Consider the following 25,104-nt stretch of genomic DNA (forward strand, 5'->3'; position numbering starts at 1 on the left):
AAATGACCAGGGAAGAGTATAAAAATATTGCTCGGGCATGCAGGAGTGAAATCAGGAAGGCCAAATCACATCTGGAGTTGCAGCTAGCAAGAGATGTTAAGAGTAACAAGAAGGGTTTCTTCAGGTATCTCAGCAACAAGAAGAAAGTCAAGGAAAGTGTGGGCCCCTCACTGAATGAGGGAGGCAACCTAGTGACAGAGGATGTGGAAAAAGCGAATATACTCAATGCTTTTTTTGCCTCTGTCTTCACGCACAAGGTCAGCTCCCAGACTGCTGCACTGGGCAGCACAGCATGGGGAGGAGGCGACCAGCCCTCTGTGGAGAAAGAAGTGGTTCGGGACTATTTAGAAAAGCTGGACGATCACAAGTCCATGGGGCCGGATGCACTGCATCCGAGAGTGCTAAAGGAGTTGGCGGATATGATTGCAGAGCCATTGGCCATTATCTTTGAAAACTCATGGTGATCGGGGGAAGTCCCGGATGACTGGAAAAAGGCTAATGTAGTGCCCATCTTTAAAAAAGGGAAGAAGGAGGATCCTGGGAACTACAGGCCAGTCAGCCTCACCTCAGTCCCTGGAAAAATCATGGAGTAGGTCCCCAAGGAATCAATTCTGAAGCACTTGGAGGAGAACAGTCAGCATGGATTCACCAAGGGCAAGACATGCCTGACTAATCTAATTGCCTTCTATGATGAGATAACTGGCTCTGTGGATGAGGGGAAAGAAGTGGACATGTTGTTCCTTGACTTTAGCAAAGCTTTTGACACTGTCTCCCACAGTATTCTTGCCAGCAAGTTAAAGAAGTATGGGCTGGATGAATGGACTATAAGGTGGACAGAAAGCTGGCTATTTTGTCGGGCTCAATGGGTAGTGATCAATGGCTCCATGTCTAGTTGGCAGCCAGTATCAAGTGGAGTGCCCCAAGGGTCGGTCCTGGGCCGGTTTTGTTCAATATCTTCATAAATGATATGGAGGATGGAGTGGATTGCACCCTCAGCAAGTTTGCAGATGACACTAAACAGGGAGGAGAGGTAGATATGCTGGAGGGTAGGGATAGGATACAGAGGGACCTAGACAAATGAGAGGATTGGGCCAAAAGAAATCTGATGAAGTTCAACAAGGACAAGTGCAGAGTCCTGCACTTAGGACGGAAGAATCCTATGCAGCGCTACAGACTAGGGACCGAATGGCTAGGCAGCAGTTCTGCAGAAAAAGACCTAGGGGTTACAGTGGACAAGAAGCTGGATATGAGTCAACACTATGCCCTTGTTGCTAAGAAGGCCAATGGCATTTTGGGATGTATAAGTAGGGGCATTGCCAGCAGATCGAGGGATGTGATTGTTCCCCTCTATTCGACATTGGTGAGGCCTCATCTGGAGTACTGTGTCCAGTTTTGGGCCCCACACTACAAGAAGGATGTGGAAAAATTGGAAAAAGTCCAGCGGAGGGCAACAAAAATGATTAGGGCCTGGAACACATGACTTATGAGAAGAAGCTGAGGGAACTGGGATTGTTGAGTCTGCGGGAGAGAACAATGAGGGGGGATTTGATAGCTGCTTTCAACTACCTGAAAGGGGGTTCCAAAGAGGATGCATCTAGACTGTTCTCAGTGGTAGCAGATGAGAGAACGAGGAGTAATGGTCTCAAATTGCAATGGGGGAGGTTTAGGTTAGATATTAGGAACAACTTTTTCACTAGGAGGGTGGTGAAACACTGGAATGCGTTATTAGGGAGGTGGTGGAATCTCCTTCCTTAGAAATTTTTAAGGTCAGGCTTGACAAAGCCCTGGCTGGGCTGATTTATTTGGGGATTGGTTCTGCTTTGAGCAGGGGGTTGGACTAAATGACCTCCTGAGGTCCCTTCCAACCCTGATATTCTATGATTCTATTTAATGAGATGCCCCTATCTATGCAACCACATAAAAGAAATACTGTTACTTCTTTTGCCATGCTTAACACATAATGTTTGATAACTTTCTAAGACTGTGAAACATAGACTTTTGCTCTCCCTAATACTGTCTGTTCCCCCCCCACCCATAGAAAAATAAATTATGTCCTTGAAGAAGCCTTCAGGAACTCAGTACAGGGAATGAACAGCTCAATTGCAATCTAGTTTGCAGCAAGGAGCAAATCTGATGGGGAAATATCTGAAACAGAACCACACAGACTTTAGGTTTTAGGCAGTAGCGATCATCCCAGTGCAGAAAAAATTGAGGAGAGAAGCATAAATGATGGAACTTCTATTACTAAGGAATTAGCAGATTTACCTGAAGATAAGTAATGGAAATATTAAGGAAGTGATAGAGAATCATCCAGTTTTCTTGGTGGTGTAAAGGAGAGTGATTATAAAGAAAAATGTGGCTCATGAGAAAAGAAGAGTAATGACAAAGAAAAATCTGGTTTACATGAAAGGGAGAGAAATGATAAAGAAGAATCAGCCTCATGTAGTGAGAGAAACAGCAGTGATAAAAATTGCATGCCACAAATGGATACATCAGATCCTAAACTCTGCCGATATTGATCGTAGAATTTTGAACAGGCCAGGCAAAATTGAAGATATGACATTTCCAAGAAATGAGCAGAAGCAACACTTCTCAAAATCACATTGTGAAAGGGTACTTGAGAATGGTGAGAAACTGAATTGGCATTGGTTAGTTTACTTGAAATTAACTGAAAAATGTTGTTGCAAAATATTTGATAAGAATGCCAAATTGTTGCTTGCGCTTTCCGGATACAATTACTGGCATAACTTAGCTGAGTCTCTGAAACAACATGAAAAGTCATCCAGACATTTTATGGCCTACTCCAAATGGATGGAGGTCAAGTCCAGGCTCCAGCTGAATAAATGCATAGATGCAGAAAAACTGTGCATTATTAATGTAGAAACCCAGCAATGGAGGAACGTGCTCGAGTGTCTAATCTCAATATCCCTCTTCCTTGCCAAGAATAATTTGGCTTTCCAGGGCTCATTGGATAAGTTGTTCCTTGGGAAATACGATGATGTCATGTGTGAGTATGTACCTTGAGTAGTTTGCAAAGAAGCTATGGACCATTACTGCAGCAAAACAGCTTAAAATGAATTGTTTGACTTTATGGCAAGAAAAGTGCTTGATAACATATTGATGTGGTTCTGCAAAGTGAAGCACTATGCCATAATAATGGACTTCACTCCCAACATTAGTCACAGTGAAAAGATGTTATTTACAGTGAGATTTGTTGACAACGGGGATGGCTGTATCTAAGTAAAGAACACTTTATCTGTTTCTAATCTGGGTAAGACTCTACTGGAAAAGGCCCAACAGAACTATTTATGAACATTTTGAATGAGATTAAAATAAAGCTTCAGAACTGCTGAGGCCAAGGCTATGACAAATGGCGAGAACATGAAGGGAAGAAACAATGGCATCTGGGCAAGGATTCTTGCACTAAATCCATGAGCTTTCTTCATGCCTTGAGGTTGCCATTCCCTCAACCTGGTTGTGTCAGATGCAGCAGCATCTTCTTTAGATTCAGTATCTCTCTTTGGAGTAGTTTCAGAGTAACAGCCGTGTTAGTCTGTATTCGCAAAAAGAAAAGGAGGACTTGTGGCACCTTAGAGACTAACCAATGTATTAGAGCATAAGCTTTCGTGAGCTACAGCTCACTTCCTCAGATGCATATCATGGAAACTGCAGCAGGCTTTATATATACACAGAGAATATGAAACAATACCTATTCCCACCCCACTGTCCTGCTGATAATAGCTTATCTAAAGTCATTTCCAGCACAAATCCAGGTTTTCTCACCCTCCACCCCCCCACACAAATTCACTCTCCTGCTGGTGATAGCCCATCCAAAGTGACAACTCTTTACACAATGTGCATGACAATCAAGCTGGGCTATTTCCTGCACAAATCCAGGTTCTCACATCCCCCCCACCCCCATACACACACAAACTCACTCTTGACGGCTTGTAGTCCATCTTTGTGTGGAATGTTGGTGTAGAGGGCTTCTACATCCATAGTGGCCAGGATGGTGTTATCAGGAAGATCACCGATGGATTGTAGTTTCCTCAGGAAGTCAGTGGTGTCTCGAAGGTAGCTGGGAGTGCTGGTAGCATAGGGCCTGAGGAGGGAGTCTACATAGCCAGACAATCCTGCTGTCAGGGTGCCAATGCCTGAGATGATGGGGCGCCCAGGATTTCCAGGTTTATGGATCTTGGGTAGTAGATAGAATATCCCAGGTCGGGGTTCCAGGGGTGTGTCTGTGCGGATTTGATCTTGTGCTTTTTCAGGAAGTTTCTTGAGCAAATGCTGTAGTTGCTTTTGGTAACTTGTAGTCCACACAAAGATGGACTACAAGCCGTCAAGAACACTATCCCCGATAATGTCACGGCTAACCTGGTGGCTAAACTTTGTGACTTTGTCCTTACCCATAACTACTTCACATTTGGGGACAATGTATACCTTCAGATCAGCGGCACTGCTATGGGTACCCGCATGGCCCCACAGTATGCCAACATTTTTATGGCTGATTTAGAACAACGCTTCCTCAGCTCTCGTCCCCTAAAGCCCCTACTCTACTTGCGCTATATTGATGACATCTTCATCATCTGGACCCATGGAAAAGAAGCCCTTGAGGAATTCCACCATGATTTCAACAATTTCCATCCCACCACCAACCTCAGCCTGGTCCAGTCCACACAAGAGATCCACTTCCTGGACACTACAGTGCTAATAAACAATGGTCACATAAACACCACCCTATACCGGAAACCTACTGACCGCTATTCCTACCTGCATGCCTCCAGCTTTCACCCTGACCACACCACACGATCCATCGTCTACAGCCAAGCTCTGCGATACAACCGCATTTGCTCCAACCCCTCAGACAGAGACAAACACCTACAAGATCTCTGTCAAGCTTTCTTACAACTACAATACCCACCTGCTGAAGTAAAGAAACAGATTGATAGAGCCAGAAGAGTTCCCAGAAGTTACCTACTACAGGACAGGCCTAACAAAGAAAATAACAGAACGCCACTAGCCGTCACCTTCAGCCCCCAACTAAAACCCCTCCAACGCATTATTAAGGATCTACAACCTATCCTAAAGGATGACCCAACACTCTCACAAATCTTGGGAGACAGGCCAGTCCTTGCCTACAGACAGCCCCGCAACCTGAAGCAAATACTCACCAACAACCACATACCACACAACAGAACCACTAACCCAGGAACTTATCCTTGCAACAAAGCCCGTTGCCAACTGTGCCCACATATCTATTCAGGGGACACCATCACAGGGCCTAATAACATCAGCCACACTATCAGAGGCTCGTTCACCTGCACATCCACCAATGTGATATATGCCATCATGTGCCAGCAATGCCCCTCTGCCATGTACATTGGTCAAACTGGACAGTCTCTACGTAAAAGAATAAATGGACACAAATCAGATGTCAAGAATTATAACATTCATAAACCAGTCGGAGAACACTTCAATCTCTCTGGTCACGCGATCACAGACATGAAGGTCGCTATCTGAAAACAAAAAAACTTCAAATCCAGACTCCAGCGAGAAACTGCTGAATTGGAATTCATTTGCAAATTGGATACTATTAATTTAGGCTTAAATAGAGACTTGGAGTGGCTAAGTCATTATGCAAGGTAGCCTGTTTCCTCTTGTTTTTTCCTACCCCCCCCCCCCAGATGTTCTGGTTTAACTTGGATTTTAACTTGAAGAGTGGTCAGTTTGGATGAGCTATTACCAGCAGGAGAGTGAGTTTGTGTGTGTATGGGGGTGGGGGGGATGTGAGAACCTGGATTTGTGCAGAAAATAGCCCAGCTTGATTGTCATGCACATTGTGTAAAGAGTTGTCACTTTGGATGGGCTATCACCAGCAGGAGAGTGAATTTGTGTGGGGGGGTGGAGGGTGAGAAAACCTGGATTTGTGCTGGAAATCACTTTAGATAAGCTATTACCAGCAGGACAGTGGGGTGGGAATAGGTATTGTTTCATATTCTCTGTGTATATATAAAGCCTGCTGCAGTTTCCACGATATGCATCTGAGGAAGTGAGCTGTAGCTCACGAAAGCTTATGCTCTAATAAATTGGTTAGTCTCTAAGGTGCCACAAGTCCTCCTTTTCTCTTTGGAGTACTGCAAGGTACTGTTTTCAGCATCAACTATCAGGTGGAAGATCCTCACGGACAATGTTACAAATCTGACCATGAAGCCGCTAAGTGACGCTCACTAGGAGAGACACATTGACAGTGTAAAGCCAGTGAGGTGCCAAGTGACTGAGGTTATGATGCCCTGATGAAACTTGTGCAGTTGAATAAAGCCGAGGCTGGAATCCAACACAAAGTGCAAAGCCTAGGAAACCAGATCATGGACTTCATTTCCGGTCTCAGTTGTGGTTTGGCATGATATCCTGTTCCAAGTAAACATTGTAAGGAAGGCATTGCAAACTCAGTCGATGGACATTGTGACCGCTACTACTTTGATGAGAAGCTGTGGCCTACGGATTTGAAGCTGTGGACAACGGATTTGAAGATGCCATCACTGCTGCCAAAGAAATGAGGGAAACTTAGAAGTTGAGTCTGTCTTCAAGGAAACTCCTATTCATCGGAGGAAGAGACAGTTTGGTTACAAGGGCAGAGATGAGGTGATGGGAATCTCAGAGGACAAATTCAAGAGGGAGTTTTTTTGCTCACTCTCTGATACTGCTTGAGTGCCCATCGAAGAAAAGTTTGGACAAATGAAGCACCACAAAAAGACCTGTTTTTTTTATTATCTTAGTAAGGTGCAGGAAAACAGACAGGAAAACACTCTTGAACAATTGTACAGATCTTCACCAGGCACTGACACATGGGAAATGTTCGGACATGAATGATAAAGAACTGTGTGTCAAATTGGACAACATCTGTCACATTTTGCAACACGGGAAGCACTCTACACTTCAAGTTCTCCAATTCATTCATGATGCATAGCTGAAGGAAATTTTTCCTAATATGTGAGTAGCTTTGAGTATTCTGCTCATGCAGCCGGTCACAATCGCAAGTGATGAGTGCATCTTTTCAAAGCTCAGGATCATTATGACATATCTTCAATCAATGATGGCCAATGAGAGACTGACATCGCCAATGAGAGACTGATATTGCTTCCTATTGTATCGCTTGAAAATGCCATTGGCCAGTCTTTGGATTTCTCTTCAGTTTGCGAGGGCAAAGGTGAGAAAAGCGACCTTTTGAACTAAAGGGCTAGCGTTAAAATTCTGAGGCTGTCACCTACTGTAATACTATTTAATACAAGTCCACCCAATGTTGTTGCACAGTTCAATTGCTTTATATTAGTATATTTCAGTTATTCTTAAAATTAAAAAGTTTCTATAAGCTTAGGGGAAACACTGAATGCATCCAATGAAGTGAGCTGTAGCTCACGAAAGCTTATGCTCAAATAAATTGGTTAGTCTCTAAGGTGCCACTAGTACTCCTTTAATTTTTAATTGCTTTTATATGGCATGAATAAATACAGATTTACATATCCTAGTATACACATTTATTGTCTTATATGATAGGGATAAAGCATGCATGTAAATCATGAATGAAGGTCATGAAATGGGCTACAAATGCAATAAAAATAAGGTATTCAAAAGCTTAACAAATGGGGGGGGGCGGGTGCCAAAGATGCTCCTCGCCTAGGGTGCCATTTGGTCTAGGGATGGCCCTGGGCCTGTATATAGTTGCTAAGTCACTTATAGCTTCAACAACAATAATAACATTTTATTTTTTGCTTAACCTGTGACATCATTATGCTCCCAGCTCCAGATTTGTCATTTAATTTAGCTACCTCTTCTTTACACTTCTTGCTTACATCATGTGATTTCTTTTAATACCATACTTAAATGATTACTGCACACTTTCACTTTGCTGAAGGTACCTCATATCTCTTGCTATTTGCACCCTTGCACTCTTTCCCCCATTTTCTCGACCCTCACCATACTACTTCTACCCACCTCCCCCTTCTCTTATCATCCCCTCTTAACTCATTTGTAATAACATAAATCACGTTTATGAAAGGTGGGGGTGAGGGAAAATCTATGGCATTTCTATATCCTTAGGCTCAGCTTCTCCTTTGGGCAAAAATCTGTTTAATAGATCCCTCCGATGGAGAATTCAGAGGCCTGTGAATAAAGCCAGGCTACATTTAACTCTGGAAGGCACATACATATCTTTATGTGCCAAAAAATAGTTTCCAAATCCAAAATACAATTCTACATAAAATGTAGACTATAAAGAATATATATGAAGTGGCCAACCGAGGTAATTGAAAGTTAAAACAATTCCCTCAAAATTAGAAAAATAACCCTAAACTCACCTTCTTGCAAACTCACTGCTGTTCTTGCAGAACCTGTCATCAGCATGGAAGCATGTCCTCTGGAATGGTGGTTGAAGCATGAAGTGATATATGAATCTTTAGTGCATCTAGTACGTAAATACTTTGCTATGCCAGCTACAACAGTGCCATGCAAACATCTGTTCTCACTTTCAGGTGACATTGTAAACAAGAAGTGGGCAGCATTATCTCTGCAAATGTAAACAAACTTGTTTGAACAATTGGCTGAACAAGAAGTAGCATTGAGTGGACTTATAGGCTCTAAAGTTTTACATTGTTTTATTTTTGAATGCAGATTTTTTTGTACATAATTCTAGATTTGTAAGTTGCACTTTCATGATAAAGCAATTGCACTATAGTACTTGTATTAGATGAACTTAAAAATACTATTTATTTTGTTTTTTACAGTGCAAACATTTGTATACAAAAATATAAAGTGAGCACTGTAAACTTTATATTCTGTATTGTAATTGAAGTCAATATATTTGAAAATGTAGAAAATATCCAAAAATATTTAAATAAAAGGTATTTTATTACTGTTTAACAGCACAATTAATCACAATGATTTTTTTTAATTACACGATTAATTGCAATTATTTTTTTAATCACTTGACAGTTCTAGTTCTAATGTATTTTTTCTTGTTACCCCTTAAGTCTCCAGCTAGTTTACTCTTGTTTTGCACATTGGCCTTTCTAATTTTGTCCCTACATACTTGTGTTATTTGTTTATATTCGTTCTTTGTAATATGACCTAGTTTCCATTTTTTGTAGGACAGTTTTGTGTTTTAGATCATTGAAGATCTCTGGGTTAAACCAGAGTGGTCTTCCTAACAGGCTGTAGCCTGTTATCCTTTGTTCCATAACCGTTTTAGGCTCTTTTGAAAATGGGGTGGGACTAACCCAGGAAGAATAGGGGTTTAAAAAGCCAGCTCCAGAGCAACCAGACAAGCTGGAGAACAGGACTAACAAAGAGAGGAGTTTAGAGAGGGAGTGTGAGAGGCAGACACACCTAACAAACATACTCTAAACTTTGGCCAAGAACCCTCTGTCACAAAAACAAACAAACAAACCCAACCCCAGCAAGAGTAAAAATAATGCAGGCAGAAGTCCAGCAGCAGAGTAGTAGTTATCAAGTACACTGCACTGAATGTAGCATGTACAACTACCTGCCTTGAGGGCATGTGGCATATGTGTGCATTTGATGCAAGCAGCTCATGTCCCTCAGAGACACAGTACAGTCTCCTGAGGGCAAAGTGGCTGAACTGGAGGAGCTAAGGGAGACCGAGAGGTATAGACTTTTAGGGACAAAGTAGAGCAGTCCCACCCCAGTCTGAATGTCTCTGTACTTTTAAGAAGGATGAAAGTCTTGGGGAAGGAGAACATCAAGTTGGAGCAGAAGGAAATAATCCCATAGCTGGGATCCTTCTTCCAGATGATGTCATGGTACCCTTTCCCTGAGGATATCCCTTCCTGGAAAGGACACCTTAGTTACTAGGAAGAGCAAGGTAATAGTAATGGGGAGGTTCATTATTAGAAATATAGATAGTTGGATTTGTGATAACCAGTTGAACCACATGTGCACTTCTGGGGAGGAGCCAGTGGATGTGGTACATGTATGCACCAATGATACAGGAAATGTAGAAGAGAGGCAAAACTTGGTCTGCTAGGTAAAAGATTAAAGTACATGGTAGCCTTGTCTGGAAGCATTTCAGAGCCAGAAAGACAGGCAGAACTGCAGGGTTTCAATGAGCAGATGAGACAATTATGGTGGGAGGAGGAATTTAGGATTATTAGGAGCTGGAGAACCTTCTGGGAAAGGAGGGACCTATACAGAAAAGATGGGCTCTACCTAAACCAAAATGAAACCAGACTGCTGGTATGTACAATTAAAAAGTTTGTATAAGAAATGTTTAAACTAAGGGGTAGGGGTAAAAGCCAAAAGGTGCAGAGGAGCACATAGTTCGGGCAGAGACATCCCTTATGGATGAATTTAGTAAAGGGGATAGTAAAGAGGATAAGAAATGTTGGTAAAGTTCAGGCAGGAGCTAGTGAGGAACAGACTTACAAGACTCCTATTTAAATATAACACATGAAGGCAAGCCACTGAATATTGACAAAATATACAAGTGCTTACATATAAATGCTAGAAGTCTAAATATTAAGATGGGTCAACTGGAATACCTGGCACTAAATGAGGATATTGATATCATCGGCATCATTCATACTTCGTGGAATGAGAATAATCAATGGGACATGGTAATATCAGGGTACAAAATGTATGGGAATGACAGAGTAGTTTGTGCTGGTGGGGAAGTGGCACTATCTGAGAATGAAAATGGAGAGTCAAATAAAGTAAAAATCTTAAACGAATCGAACTGTATCATAGAATCTCTATGGATAAAAATGCCATGCTTCAACAACAAGAGAATAGCAGTAGGAATATATAACTAACCACCTGACTGGATCTTGACTGTTACTGTTAAATGCTCAGAGAAATGAGTCTACAAAGACAGAAAACACAGTAATAATGGTGGATATCAACTGTCCTCATATTGACTGGTACATCTCACCTAAGTGAGATGCAGAGATAAAATTTCTAGACACCATAAATGACTGCTTCTAGGAGCAGATTGTCCTGGAGACCAGGAGAGAGGCAATTCTTGATTTAGTCCTAAGGGGAATGTAGGATCTGGTCCAAGAGGTGAATAAAGCTGAACCGCTCGGTAATAGCAAGCATAAAATAATAAAATTTAACATCTTATTGGGGGAAAATGCCAAAGAAAGTCACCACAGCAGCATTTAACTTCAAAAAAGGGTACTACAAAAATGAGGAAATTAATTAAATGGAAAGTAAAAGGAATGGTCGCACAAGTGAAATGCCTGCAATGGTGCTTTTAAAATGCCATAACAGAGGCTCAAACTAAATATATACACCAAATATATTTTTAAAAAACAGTGAGATGAACAACAACAAAAAATAACACCATGGCTAAACAGAAGAGTAAAAGAGGTGGTTAGAGGCAAAAAGGCATCCTTCAACAATTGGAAGTCATATCCTACTAAGGAAAATAGACTCATAAATTCTGGCAAGTCAAGTGTGAAAGTATAATTCAGGCTATGAAAGGAATTGTAGAGCAACTAGATAAAGACATAAAAATTAACATTTTTTTTAAGTACATTAGAAGAAGGAAGCCTTCTAAATAGTCAGTGGGGTTACTGGACAATCAAGTTGCTAAAGGAGCACTCAAGGAAGACAAGGCCATTGCAGAGAAACTGAATGAATGTTTGCATTGATTTTCATTGCAGAGGATATGGGGAAGATCCCAACAGCCAAATCATTCTTTTTAGGTGACAAATCTGATGAACTATCCTTGATTGTGGTGTAGATGACTAGATGACCTCCTGAGGTCCCTTCCAACCCTGATATTCTATGATTCTGTGTAGAGGAGGTTTTGGAACAAGCTGAAAAATTAAACAGCAATCAGTCACCAGGACCAGATGGTAGTCACCAACGATTTCTGAAGGAACTCAAATATGAAATTGCGGAACTACTAATTGTGGTATGTAGCCTATCACTTAAATCAGCCTCTGTTCTAGATGACTGGAGGTTAGCTAATGTAATGCCTATTTTTTTAAAAAGGCTCCAGAGGCAATCCTAACAGTTATAGGTCAGTAAAGCCTAACTTCAGTACCAGTCAAATTGGTTGAAACTATAGTAAAGAATAAAATTATCAGACGTGGATAAACACATTATAGTGAGGAAGAGTTAACATGGCTTTTGTAAAGGGAAATCATGCCTCACCAATTCTTTGAGGGTATCAACAAGCATGTGGACAAGGGTGATCCATTGGATATAGTGTGCCTGGTCTTTCAGAAAGCCTTTGACAAGGGCTCTCACCAAAGGATTTTAAACAAAATAAGCAGTCATGGGAATGGCCTCTCATTTATCTGTAGCTGGTTAAAAGATAGGAAACAAAAGGTAGGATTAAACGGTCAGTTTTCACAGTGAAGAGAGATAAATAGTAGGTTCCCCAAGTATCTGTACTAGGACCAGCATTATTCAATATATTCATAAATGAACTGGAAAAGGGGGTGAACAGTGAGGTGGCAAAATTTGTAGATAATACAAAATTACTCAAGATAGTTAACTCCAAAGCTGACTGCAAAGAGTGACAAAGGAATCTCACTAAACTGGGTGAAATTCAGTGTTGATAAATGCAAAGAAATGCACACTGGAAAAAAATAATCTCAGTTATACATACAAAATGATGGGTTCTAAATTAGTAGTTACCACTCAAGAAAGATTTAGAGATAGCATGGATTGCATTCTTAAAACATCCACCCAACATGCAGTGGCTATCAACAAAGCTAACAGAATGTTAGGAAACATTAGCAAAGTGATAGATAATAAAACAGAAAATATCTTAATGGCACTATATAAATCCATGGTAGGCCCACAACTTAAATACAGTGTGCAATTCTGGTTGCCCCATCTCAAATAGAGGTATTAAATTGGAAAGGTGACAAGAAGGGCAACGAATTATTAGGAATATGGAACAGCTTCTATTTGAGGATAGATTAAAAATACTGTGACTGTTCAGCTTAAAAATGAGATGGCTAAGGGGGGATATGAGAGACGTCTATAAAATCATGAATGGTGTGGTGGAAGGGAATAGGAAAATGATATTTATTCCTTCACATAACACAAAAACTAATGAAAATTAATAGGCAGCAGGTTTAAAACAAACACAAGGAAGTACTTCTTCACAAAACATACAGTCAACCTGTGGAATTCATTGCCAGGGATTTTGTGAAGACCAAAATTATAACTGGGTTCAAAAAAGAAATAATTAGATAAGTTCATGAAAGATAGGTCATCAGTGGCTATTAGCTAAGATGCTCAGGGATACAACCCCATGTTATGGGTGTTCCTGAACCTCAAACTGCCAGAGCCTGGGACTGGATGACAAGGATAATTCAAAATCACCTTGTTCTATTCATTCCCTCTGCAGCATCTGGCAATGGCCACTGTCAGAGACAGGATACTAAGTCTGACCTGGTATGGCTGTTCTTATGTAGACAATGTAGACAAGAGAAGCATGAGCAGTAGTCTGGGAACTGGACTAGCAGCAACTGAGATGAATGGGCAAAAGAAAATGACCAGGATCTTAAGATGGGAACAGTTCTCAATGCCCTTTAAAAACCATTAGCTAAAAGGATTTTTAAAGCGTCAAGTACTAAGAGCTGAATTGGCCCTCAAGGAGACATGGCCTTTGACGTATGACGAACTGAAGAACAAGGTCCCCAGCAGAGAGTGAATTATGATTGAAATACAGACCCAGAATGGAGACCATTGATGAAAGAGTTGTGCGAGGAGTGTGTCACATAGGTGCCAGGTGTGCATTACATACCCAGGTAAATGGGATGAAGACTCTTGGAGTCTATCACTCACAGAAGTCATCAAGTGGAGGATGCACACTATCAATGCTGCTAGGCAGCCCAGAGATGATATGAAGGAGCCCCAACATAACCACCAGATTATTCCCATAGTAGAAGAACTAACTATGGTTCTGTGAGAGCAAAAGTCTGATTTTTTTTCTAAGTTCTCTCTAAGAAGGTGGATGTGAGGAAGCCCTGAGAGCTCAGAATAGTATCATATCTTCCCACTGGATTAACAAACAGATTAAGACTTTTTAATCCATCCTTTACTTTTTGGCAGCCTGAATAAATTCTTTGAGTGTGAGACCTGTATGGAAATCCACCTCTGGCTTGAGCCTATAGTGCCTGGCACTTGGAATGTCAACATCACTTGTCCCAGTGTTACCTAGCCTGTCTGACTAATGAAAGACACCCCCCCACCCCCGCCGCCGCCTCTGCTTGAACCAAATCTACATCAGAAGAAATGCTTACAAAAAGCAATGAAAAGACATTGGGAGACACCTAAACCCCTGGGATAAGGATGACAGGATTAAGGAAACTCCCCTAGCCTCATTTGCATAGCAGATGTGACCAGGAGGCATCTCCATTAGCATACAGAATGGAGAACAGAGATTCCAAGGCAAAAACTGCACAGAACTCTGGGACCAGAAAAGCAGGGAAGCACTGCATGATGGGGGATCTCTGCTCCAAATGTTAATGAACCCATGCCTGCACACACCCAGATTAGTAGTTATCAGACCAATTCTAGTAATAAATCCTTTATTGGTATCCAAGATAGTGAAGCTCCCTAATTGCATTGTGAGCTCTCTCCAAGGAACACCACCCATAGCCAAAAATGATCAGCTCCCATTGTGTAGCCTGAAAAAAACAACTTTGGTATTCTCCCTTGTTTACACATAAACAAATCTAGTGTTCTCCCTTGAACCATTGTTGTTTCTTTACAAAACCCCTGATCCATGCTCAAGCCAGTGTTCTGATGCCTTGATCCAAAATCTGCATCAGTTCCATTACGATTTCATCTTCTCCTGACTGATCATGCTGGGGGCTCTGCCTCACTCCAGCACTCCGGACCCTCAACTACCACCACCATTTGAGACCTCCAATCAATTTAAGCTTCATGTAGTAGTGAGAACCCAGCTCTCTCTCTCTCTCTCTCTCTCTCTCTCAGTATAGCCTTCTGACCCTGACTTGTGTGCTCAGTTATATTTTTGTAAACCTGACTTTTATAATCAAATTCAAGTTAGGATTAATATTATAACTGTTTTGTTTGTTTGGTTCCCCTATGGTTATTACCTGGCAATAAATTACTTTCATGATTAAGCTGTTGCTTCTCCACCCCCCCATGGGTGTTTTTTGGTTTCATTTACTCGGCAGCAGTGCTCCTCGTACCTAAGTTAAAAGATCCCTGCAGCAGCCCAAAAATCCTGTGGGGTTTGCTCATCAACTGGGTTACTACCAGAACAATTGTAACATGAAAGTGGGGATAGAGATGTGCTGAACCTGGGACATATGAGGGTGGCAGCTTGGAAGTGCTGCTCGACCCAGCCTGCTGAGTCCAGGGGCATATGAGGGGGGCAGATTGAAAGTGTTGCTCGACCCAGCCTGCTCAGGTGTGCTCTATTCCGGTGCGGTGCTCAAGGCATAGGAGGGTGACAGCTTGGAGGTGCTGTTTGTCCCAGCCTGCTGAGTCCAGGGACATATAAGGGATCAGCCTGAGAGTGCTGATTAACCCGATCCTCTCAGATGCTCTCTGTTAATGTGTGTGTGTGTTTGTTCTTCTAATTCTGGGGCTAGAGAAACCCAGCCCTGTGGAACCTAGGTCCTGCAGGACAGCTCCACTGGGAGGGAACTTGCAGCAGGGAGAAGTAGAGCTCCGTATGAGAACACAAATGATACAAGTGACATTGATAGAAGTACAGAACCCCCTCCGCTTCCCCAGAAAAAGTAACCCTAATAAATGAAAAAAAAAATGAGGAGTACTGTTGGTCTCTAAAGTGCCACAGGTACTCCTCAGTTTTTTTGCTGTTACAGACTAACATGGCTACCACTCTGAAACCTAATAAATGAGCATACCCCAAAGTAACGGGCAAAGCTGGTCACACCAGAGTTTGTGGCACACGTGGCATGATATCAAGTCCTTGAAAGGGTTTGGTATGCCTTTCTTCTGGTAGGCACCCTGCATGTAGTTTAAACACAATAATATATAAAACCTTCAGTCAAACTAGATTCAAATTTTCTTTAAGGGGGGAGTGTCAAAATATCATGAGAAGGTTCATGTTCCCAAAGTCATTGTCATGTTTCAAGAAAATAGAATGAAAGAAAAGAAAACACAAAACAAATAGAATGATGCCAGTCAATGTTCCCTCTAATTTTTTCATCCATGTGTGGAATGAATTTTGTTATGTGTACCAAATTATTGAGGTAATGTGCGGATGTGCACCACCAGTAGAAACAAAAAACCTAGATATAATATATATTTTTAAAAAGTTACCATAGGGATAATTACTCCAGCCAGGACAGGTTAGGTGTTTTAGAACTCACTACCCAAAGAATTAAATTTAAGCATAGGAGAAAAATAAAAAATATGAAATGCATAGACCAGTCAAAAAACTCAAATAACAGCACTTAGAAAGAATAAAGTTACAGAAAATATATGTGCATTGCAGGAAGTATCCAGAAGTAACAACAACCACAACAATACAAGTATGTGTTGGGAGGTGAGTGTGAAAGACACTGTGTGTGTGTGTGTGTGTGTGTGTGTGTGTGTGTGTGTGTGAGAGAGAGAGAGAGGGAGAGAGAGATATGTTGTCCCTTTAAGTACATTGCCCTTTTAAGTTGATCAGCGCTCAAAGCAGACAAAGCAGCAGCCATTAGCGCCCCCACCCTTTCCCACTCCCTCTGCATAGCAAGCAGGAGGCTCCTTGGAGCAGATAGCCAGGAGCTCAAAGGCAGAGGGCAAGAGGAGCATGGCAGTGGAGGGAGGGGCATCTGAAGTGTGCAGCATATGATAACCTGCTGGGTGACCTTGCAGCTTAGAGGGAATTTAGATGCCAGTGAAAGGTGCACACTAAAGCTGGGCAATTTTTTGGATGAGTAACTTTGTAGTCTGGATCGACACATAACTACTCACAAATTTGACACAAATTTGCTGAATAGTTCTGGCCATTTTTTTCCAGGTCTTCAATGCCATTCACAAAATGGCCAGAGGAGGTGGTGTCTTTATAACTTGCAACCCAGTGGTTACAGTATTCACCCCAGACAATGGAGATCCAAGTTTAATCTTCCCCTCTGCCTGAAGTGGAGAATGCATTAGAACATGGGTCTTCTGCATTAAATGAGAGTACAATAACTACTGTTCTAGGCGATATTCTAGTGAATGGGGGCTGAGGAGACTTTCACTCTCTGCTGTTGAAACTGTTCCACTTTTTATAACTAATTACTTGTAATTGGAGGGGGGTGGGTTTACCCACATCCTAGGTGAGTGCCCTAACCATCTGGCCATACAGTCATGCTCATTTACTCTCCCTGTCTCAATTCATTGTCATTTATGTGGTTTTCTAAACACCTGAGGCCCTGCATTGGTAGCATTGTGCTTCAAGAGCAAAGTTTAGGAAACATCTGTGAGACTGTGGAATAGGGATATGGAGAAAGGTATCCTTCAAATCTATTGATGTTATGCAGTCCCCTTTGTTGATGGTAGCTAGCTAGTGTGGATGTTAAGGTACCCATCTCAAATTTTGATGTCTTTATGGCTCTATTGAGATATTTGAGATTGAGAACTGCTCTGTAGCCTTCTGACTTCTTTGAGGGGGGCAGGACTAGAAACAATGTGGAGTGATTGCAGTGTTCAGTGCCCACTCAGTGATTATGGCACTTGCAAGATCTCTGCTTTTTTCAGTGTCTGAGTTCTTTCTAACTGGCTGTGTATAACAATCACAAGAATTTAACAGAACCGTACCAAGACTCTGTCTGAAAAGCTCAGCCCTTAAAGTTACACTCCCCAGTACCACATCTGCCCTTCCAAGCAAAAATATAATAATAATAATAATAATAATAATAATAATAAATAATTAATTAATTAATTACTAACAATGTTTAATTAGCATTTGAGGTACTCTGTGCTGTCATTTGACATATGGAACTCCTCTGTCAGATCAGCACTGATGCTGTTAAGACGTGATCTGGCTGTGCCATGTCTTGGGGCTCTATTGTATCAATATAATGTGGATATTGGCTGGCAATATGGCCAGCTTAGTGTCCTTTATCTCCCTCCCTTTCTCCCTTCTGGGATTTGGAGAAGGTGTCACCTCTTCCTCCGTATTATGTGTCCATCTGGAATGACAAACTCATTCTACTGCAGTGCAACCCATTGTTACACCACACTGCCATTTAAGACCATTGTTTCCCACCATAGATACATGGTGTCATTTTCATAAAATAGAGGCAGCTCATGAAACCCCAAATCATACTGATATTTTTGTTTAGCCTTACCTGTTACTTATACATCTGTAAGTCCCTGGTGACTTTGACATCAGGTTCCAACAGTACAGGCATTCTTGTTTTCAATTTTCTGTTGACCAAAATGTCAGTTGGTGACTACCCCATGCTTCATTGGTGCTGTTCTGAAATTAAACAGTGCTAAATATGGATCAGAGCCCAACTCCAAAGACTTTTTCAATATTATTTTGGTATCATTTCCCATCATTAGACTGGGGATAATGGGGAGTAGTGGTTACATGTCTAAACCTATACTTCACTGCAAACTGCTTAAACACGTCACTAAATTGTGGTCCACGATTACACATTACTGTGTCAGATATACCATGTACAGCACAAATAGATTTGACAGGCAAGCTCACTTGTTTAGGTATAGGATCTTCTAGGAAGTGAAAATAACAGTTTATAACAAGTACATTGGGTTTTTTTTTCCGTCAACCTAGACAAAACTATGCCTAATTTCCTGTAGGAGGCCAATTTTTCCTGTGCCACCAACACGGGCTCTTTCACATCACTTGGCCAAAGTTTTTGGCATATGCAACAAGTCTTAACAGCAACTTCCTCAATGTCACTGTTCGTTTGAGTCCAACGTGAAGCATCTCTGATCATTCTCTCAGACTTTTCAATCCCTAAGTGACCTTCATGTATCCTTTTCAACATATTTTTTTTCTGTAATGCCCTAGGAATCACCATCCTGGTGCCTTTAAACAAAGTTCCCTCTAGTACATAGAGCATCCCTTTAAATTGATAATAGGGACTGGACTTCGTTGTCCTAGCCAGTCTGTGCAAATAATCTTAATTACTTTCTGTAAGGTCTCTTGCTTAGCAGTGATTCTGGCAACCACAATCCACATTTCTTCTGAGACAGGACAAATTTATTTCTTTAATCAGATGAACAGGTACAAAATATAGTTCTGGACTTTGCTCTACTGCACTTTTTTCAAATGCTGTAAAGATTGTGTCTGCAACCACCAAATCTGTACCAAGTTTGTCTTCAATTTGCAAATCATAGAATTGTAACTGAAAAAAACCCTTTATGAGTTCTTGGGGAGTGGAGAGGATCTGCCTGGCTCCTTTTGCAATGGTAATAAGTGGTTTATGGTCAGTTTCAGTTAACACCAGTCTCTCATAAATGAAGACATGAAACTTTTTACATCCATGGACTGAGGCCAAAGCCTACTTCCCTATTTGAGCATACAGACACTCAACTTTTATTAGCACGTGTGTTGCATAAGACACTGGTCTCCAGTTTTTATGGTACTGTTATAAAAGGACTGCACCAATACACTCCTGGAAGGCGCCTTGTGCACAATTTATTTTTTCACTTAATGTCTTAGTATCTCAGGATGGGGGCCTCTTTAATTCACTCCTTTAGTTTTGCGAGCTATTTAGTAATGCCATGTCTAAACTACAGACTTTGGTCAATGGAAGTAATGTTGGCATAAAACTGCTGTAGTAAGTACATTGCTCATGCATGTGCACACTTGACTCCTTGTGTTTCAGTGCTGCACATACTCACAAGATATTCTTGTGTCAAAGCACAGTGTGGTGCACCAGCGGTAGATATTCTAGTATGCAACTCCCCATCATCCAGATCTCTGTCTTTTGAGAAATGTTAGCAATGAATGAAGGGGCTGAAATGAGTTACACACACGTGATTGGGAGCAAGGAGTAAAGTACCCATCATACAATTCTCTCCATCCCTTAAAGCAACTCATATCCCAAATTTTTGTGCCTTTTTAAAAAATCCAACAAACCTGAACAGTCCTCCTCACTGTCTGCCATCTCTGACAGAAGTCTGAAGGTTAAATGGCTCTGCACTACCGTCATCAGTGTTACAAACACAGAATGAAGATCCTCCAGTATTTTCAGAACCAAAAGAAGATCATCAGCAGCAGGGGACATGACAATTTCAAGGAGAACAGATCGCTGTGTGACATAGCAAAAACCAATTCAAGATTGTTGGTAGCATTCATGTAACTACTGCAGAGAGTGTAGTGCTGCTTCTAACTCCAAGAAACAAGCACTGACTGATAGGATTGCATCGTAATGAAGGCTGGGGATGAAGAGGAGTGTCTGCAGAACTTTTGGATGCACAAGGCCATATTCCTGCATCTGTGTGCTGAGCTAGCCCCAGCCCTCTAACACAGGAAGACAAGAATAAGAGTTGCACTGACAGTGAAGAAACAAGTAGGAATCGCACTGTGGAAGCTTGCAACGCTGAATGATACTGGATGATACTGGGAAATCATTTTGAGTTGAAAAATCAACAGTGGGAGCCATTGTCATGCAACTGTGCAATTAATCATCTCCTGCTACACAGAACGGTGAGTCTCAGTAAACTGCAGGGCATAGTGGATAAATTTGCAGAAATGGAGTTCCCAAACAGCAGTGGGGTGATAGATGGGATGGTAAATCCCTATTTTGGCACCAGCAACATTGGCACGTAGTACCTCAACAGAAAGTGCTACTCTCTTATGGCTATGTAAGCCTTGGTGGATCACTGGAGATGCTTTACCAATATCAGCATGGACTGGTCAAGAAAAGTGCATAACACTCACATCTTTAAGAATACAGGACTGTTCAGAAAGCTGCAAGCAAAGGCATTATTTCCTGACTTGCAAATTACTATTGGCAATGTTGAAATACCAATAGTGATACTGGGGGAATCAGACTATGTCTTGTTCCCGTGGTTCATGAATCGTACACCAGACATCTCAACAGCACTAAATAAAGATTTTCCTACAGGCTCAGATGGTGCAGAATGACAGCTGAAGCTGTTTTTGGTAGATTGAAGGGATGCTGGCATTGTTTACTCACAAAATTGGATCTCTGCAAGAAAAATATCCCAATGGCTATAGTTGCCTGTTGTATCCTGCATAATATCTGTGAGGCAAGGCCACAGTGGGATAGTTGCTGGACCTTCCTGACAGGTTTATCAGTCCAAGAAAAGACAGATAGCCAGCAGAGGTAAACCAAGTTTTTCTCATTTCTGGCCTGAACTGGAAACAGGAGGTATTAAATCTCACAATAGAGAGGGTCTGTTCTTGTAGGATTTCTAGCACTTTTTCATTTTGAAGAGGTTTTGTATAACACAGGTTAGATATGAATAAGTAACATTTATTTGACTCAAACATCTGCACTTTTAGGTTCTTCTGTATCTAAATCCTGCCAATTAAGAAAAGATTATTTTATTTTTATCACTTGCCTTTTGGTTTCCAATCCAAAAAGGAAAGGTCTGTGCTGTGAAGAGTAGACTATGTAAGAGCAAAAACTAGTGCTTGGCCCTATGAAGTTGCACAGGAGGATAAAGACATAAGGTACCTTCTTTGGCTCCTGTGTGAGCTACCTAGCCAGCAGACCCCAGCACTGGGAGGGGAGAAGATTCTCTGCAGGACTGATACTTCCCTTCCCACATATCTGGATAGGGCCTGGGAAGAGCCTGGAATTTGAAGCAGCAATACGCTGTCACAAAAAGAGGGTAGTAATCTGGTACAGACCAGCAGAAAGTTATTTCTCTCTCCTTCCCTCTCCTCAACCTTAAAGCAAGTGGGGAGCCAGCCAGAGGGTTGTGACAAGAGTCACAACTCCCTCCTGGTTTGCTCATGGAGGAGCACAGCTGTGTCCTGCCCCTCACTTAGGGTAGATTGTCACCTTAAAATCTAGCTCTAAAGATGTTAGGCTGGAAACAAACAATAATTTAAAGAAAAGAAAGGAAATATTGAGGCTCTTTCAAGATAATATCCACTTTGATCATTTGAGCAGCTTGTGCCCCTGCAGTTTTTATGCTTCATCAGCATTTCAAATCCAGGCCCTGACAAGAATTTAGCAAACGTTCCCAGTGCATAAATTCAGGAAACACCTTTGTGGATGTATATGAAACTGTGCAAATAAGTTGTTTCATTTTAAGAAGAAGAAAAGCAAAAGATCTTCAAAAGAACTTTTAACATTATCTGAATTAGATGAGATAATTTAATAAATCTGTACTGTTCCAATGTTGTTTATACAATTGTGAATAAGCAGCAGCATTTCTTGGATTTCATCACTTTCCAAGGGAAAAATGTGTATTGAAGCACTTGTCTGAAGATGACATCAATATTCATAATATAAAATATTATTACCACCATTTTATAATAAAGTAATGCTATTGATATATCTTATCAACAGTCATAATAAAATAATGACTTGTGGCATCTTACAATGGGTGTGTCACCCCAGCCTAGTATATCTGTGAATGTTAATATACCAACTTCAATGTGTTTTTTTTAAATAATGATGAAAAGCTGCAAAAAAAAAAATAAAAAGCTCCAAGTGTTTACCAGAGATAAACTGATGTCTTTCCAGTCTTTTGATTCTATGAGACATTTAGCCATCTTCCCTAGTTAAATAAACATTTTTCTGTATTTTTAAAGAGGTCAGGTTATCATACCAGGGCTTTGCAAACAGATATTCTCTCTCCCTGCTTATGTTAACTTAGCTGACTATTTTCTGCTTAGTTTTCAACGCAGTAGTACTAACTCATAAAATTAATTCCCATTTTGTGGGTATGTCAGAAATGAGGATTGTTCTGACCCCTGTTTGAACTCATCAGCTGAAATGAAGTTGTTCAGTGAGCTGGAGAAGACAAAGCTGAGTTCCAAGAAATTAATCAACTCCATCAGCCTTCGCAATAGGCCTGAAAATGGCACACATCAGACTGACCCTGAGCAGCTCTGGATTCCCTCTGTAAATGAAAGTCATCATTCCTGGCAAGGAAGATACTAAATTATAGGCTTTTAAATTTAATTTTCAGTTTACTTGTGTTTTCGATTAGTATGCCATGTTTCATAAAGACGGTAGTACCTTTAAGTAGTAAATGCCTTCATCTACCAGCTCAATCCCTGTTGTAATAAAAAGGTAAATTTGAACTGAAAACTGTTAGCAAATGAAACATGTGCCTGGTTTTTTTTCTCAGTGACACCTTAAGCAACAATACCAAATTATTTTCTTCATACCAAAATCAATAACAGGCTTGGAAATAAAAAGTAGCCCTGCAGCCTGAGGCCACAGATTTTCATGACAGGCTACTAAAACTATCTTTCAGTAGCCTGAAGGTCTGCCAGCTAATCATTCACTTTCCTTTCACTATTTAGTTGTCGGATATCTCTCCGGGCTAGTAAAACTTAAAGGCTATGTGACAAATTGTCTGCTAAAGAAACATTGTCCATTTTTATCTTCACAGAACTTCAATATGTAGCACGTAGACTGAAAAGTTCATGTGGCTTTGGAGAGGAAAAATTATAATTATAATTGGTCTGAGAATTCCAAAAGTAAAATACAGACCTGTTCATTATTAAATGTGAGGCATTATGATCCTGATACTGCACCCATCAAAGTCAATGGTAAACTTCCCATTGATTTTCATGGGTGCAGGATGGAGATCTAAGTGAATGGACCTTAAGTGTTCTCTATTAAGCACACAAAGGAAAGTAACTATAAAAGTTTGGGTTAGCTGCTCCATCTTAACTCTTCCCCCTTGTGCCCATACATGACAATATTATCTATAATTAGGCAATCATAGTAATTCCCAAATACCACAATCTAATATTGTGTTACAATACAGTGCTGGGCAGCAACTGGAAGGTGCTGAGTTCTATCAACTGTCCTTGACTTCAACAAACACTAAGGGTGCTCAGTGACTCACAGAATCCAGGTCTTAGATATGTATGCCTATCACCTAATCTGGACCAAATCCTGCTCACCTAGCATAATATTTAGCATTTAATTTACTAAGCTTTTTTAAAAGAACAAACAACCCTAACAGACACCGGGAAGCTAAGGCCAGCTGTTGCCTCCTAATCTTATTAGTAAATGTGCATAAGTAGCCTTAAGAGGCACCAGATAGGCAAGGTTGACTGGTATCTTTTGATACTACAGGTTAAATATGAGTCTCCATAACTCTTACGCCCTTTCAAGTGCACAGTTTGAGGCAAGATAAGAACCATTGCTTTTTTAAGCCAATCCTCAACATGCTTTATGTTTTCCATCTCCAATGTGATATATGCCATCCTGTGCCAGCAATGCCCCTCTGCCACGTACATTGGCCAAACCAGACAGTCTCTACACAAAGGAATAAATGGACACAAATCTGACATCAGGAAATAAACATTCAAAAAACAGTAGGAGAACACTTCAATCTCCCTGGTCACTCAATAACAGACCTAAAAGTGGCAATTCTTCAACAAAAAAAACTTCAAAAACAGATTGCAATGTGAAAATGCAGAACTGGAATTAATTTGCAAACTGGACACCATCACATTAGGCCTGAGTAAAGACTGGGAGTGGTTGGGTCATTACAAAGCCTAAGCCAAAACCTAAACCCCATACTAATTTCCCCCTACTGTTACTCACACCTTCTTGTCAACTGTTTGAAATGGGCCACTCTCATTACCAGTGCAAACGTTATTTTTCCTCCCTTGGTATCCTACTGTTAATTGAATTGTCTCGTTAGACTGACCTTACACTTGGTAAGGCAACTCCCATCTTTTCATGTATTTATACCTGCTCCTATATTTTCCACTCCATGGATCTGATTGAGTGGGTTCTAGCCCACAAAAGCTTATGCCCAAATAAATTTGTTAGTCTCTAAGGTGCCACAAGGACTCCTCATTGTTTTTGCTGATACAGACTAACATGGCTACCACTCTGAAACCCATCTCCAAATTGTGTGCCTTGGAATAGTTTTTGCAATTAAACCAAACTAAGGCTTTCAAGTTGCATCAGTATCCTAAACCACACTAATACTCTACATCAC

Source organism: Lepidochelys olivacea (assembly GCF_965140295.1).
Source record: "Lepidochelys olivacea isolate rLepOli2 genome assembly, chromosome: 2".
Taxonomy (NCBI): Eukaryota; Metazoa; Chordata; order Testudines; family Cheloniidae; genus Lepidochelys; species Lepidochelys olivacea.